This window comes from Triticum dicoccoides, chromosome 6A (assembly GCF_002162155.2).
Source record: "Triticum dicoccoides isolate Atlit2015 ecotype Zavitan chromosome 6A, WEW_v2.0, whole genome shotgun sequence".
Lineage (NCBI taxonomy): Eukaryota > Viridiplantae > Streptophyta > Magnoliopsida > Poales > Poaceae > Triticum > Triticum dicoccoides.
Genome location: NC_041390.1, coordinates 292,725,655 through 292,728,237, shown reverse-complemented (window position 1 = coordinate 292,728,237; position 2,583 = coordinate 292,725,655).

Here is a 2,583-nt window from a genome sequence, read left to right as displayed (position 1 = left end):
CACCCATCCATCAATTTCCACCACGTGCTACGCACCATTCATTGTCATAATAATAGTTGAGATCGTTCACATCTTCACTTGATCCAATCTGCATCTTATCTAGTTTGTTTCGGAAAGAGGGAGAAAAAAAGAGAGAAAAAAACGAGAAAAAAAGGAGAAAAAAAAGTCAGAGAGAAAAAAAGGAGAGAAAGAAAAAAAAAGTGTGAGGAAAAAAAAAGAGAAGAAAAAAAAACAAAAAAATCGGCACAAACTTTTTCAGAGGAAAGTTGGAGACAAAGTTGTTGATATATCCTGCTTGGCTGTTGTTTCACCTCATTATTTTTACTGCCGTTGTGATCTTCACTTATATCTTGCTGTCCAGAGCTACTTAGTATCCTTCATTGATGCTAGTTGTGCTACGACGTGACCTCATTAGTGTTCTAGGCTCGCGTCTCTAGTCCGGTCTAGCCTAGGACCAGCACAGTACCGTCGTTGAGCGTTTATTCAACATTGCATCTTTGAATTGATTATTGCTAATCTTTTGCTACCATATATAGCCAACCCAGCTCCACATATTTCTACACCGTGTATACGTACGCTCCCCTGGCAATCGCTTTACTCAATATTCGGAGTTACTTGACACCGCTGGTTGCCGATCACCGCCTGCTGCATGGTAAGAACTTGTAAGACATTGATATTTGCTTTACTGTGAGCGTTTTACCACCACATCCTAGTAGTTATAGGCACATTATTTTTGGGTTTTGTTTCTTGTTCTACTAATCATGACAGGATCCAGAGTCAATTCATGGGCTTTGTCGATCGCGGGAGACGTGCCACCACCTTTGCAAATACCACAACCGTCACGAGAGGTGCACAAACATCCAAATGCACATGATCAGGTTAATGTATCTATACCACCATTTAATGGCCGTTTTAAACCTGCTTTATATATTGAATGGGAGTTCGACATAAAAAATATATTTGCTTCCCATAATTTCAATGACCATAAAAAGGTTAAGGTTGCGGTTGGTTCTTTCACTGGTTATGCTTTGGTTTGGTGGAGTGAATATTGTCGGTTACACCCTGATTATATACCTACTACTTGGGATGATTTGAAACTTGCCATGCGACATACTTTCGTCCCTGCTTATTATACTCGTGACATGATTAAGAAGTTGCAACACTTAAAACAAGGTAGTGAAACTGTAACAAAATATTATGATGATTTACAAACTACCTTGTTGCATTCCTCTTTAGAAGAAAGTGAAGATGATTTTATGGATAGATTTTGGGGAGGATTAAACCGTGATATTTAAGAGATACTAATTCATGAAGAGTGTTATCCTATGGACCATTTGTTTCATCTTGCTTGCAAAGCTGAACAGGAAATAAAACGACGTGTTGGCCACGAGGAGAACAAGCGCACGGTGCACATTCCAAGAGTTGATATGATTGTTCCTTCAACTACTAAGCATACTATGACAACCACATCCGTTGTTGTCAGGACTACATCACCTCCACCATGTGACACATCGCCCCCGAGAGTGGCTACATCATCTGAGTTGATCATAAGAGGTAATGACAAAGGTACTGATCTTCCATCTCTACATGAGAATGATGAATGCCTTGTCAATTTGAATGCACCATCTGATGAGCTACCCACTACTTTGATCACACCACCTATTTTAGAGGACTACGTTGATAATTTGACTTTGCCATGTGATCAAACAACTGAGATACCAACAATTTTGAGTGCACCCATTGAATTAACTATTGATGCAAAAGAACCAATGTTTAATCATTTTGATATGACCTCTAATCTTGGTGATGATTCTGTGTTGAATGACTTATTGCATGTTTGCTTATTTAAGCATGTTGTAGCATGTAAATTTGAAGCAAGTAAGGTTTATTCACCAATGTTTGGATGGTTTAATGATGAATATTGTCAATCTTTTGAAATGAATAAGAGCTTCACTTATATGTGCAAACTGAGTTGCAATATTTTCATGCCTTCTACTTCTTGTGCTAATTTTTTGGCTTTAGATTTTATGAACTATGCAAGTTACTCATCTATTCATGTGTCATATATGCAAAAATCAAGGGAAGTAAAAATGGATGACATATACATATACAACATGTACACCTTGTCTTTTTTGTTAGCCACATTTCAGATTAAGCAACACCGAGGACGGCTTTATTTTCAAGAAGGGGAGGATGATGAGGACATGACTACCTTGGATATGACCAAAAATATTGCATATATGCATATTTGTCAGGTGATTTCTAGTGCAAACTATTCAATAATCTATTTATGTTATCCAGAACAAAAATACTTCACACACTTTTATGTTTTGTCTAATTGCAGGTGTATGGGACATTTGTACAATCCACATATGAAGATAAGGAAGAAAGAGATGTTTATTTGCTGTCCAAAAAGTTCTCTCACGTCACTTTTGGCCCAAGAGAAGATAGAGTCCAAGTCTCTCACGTTCTGGATTCAGATTCGGACTGCACAGACATACCTGACTCAAAACACACACAAGTTTTTCATACGGACTCCGAATTGGGTGATTTTTTTTTGTTGGAAACTAGATTTCGTGCACT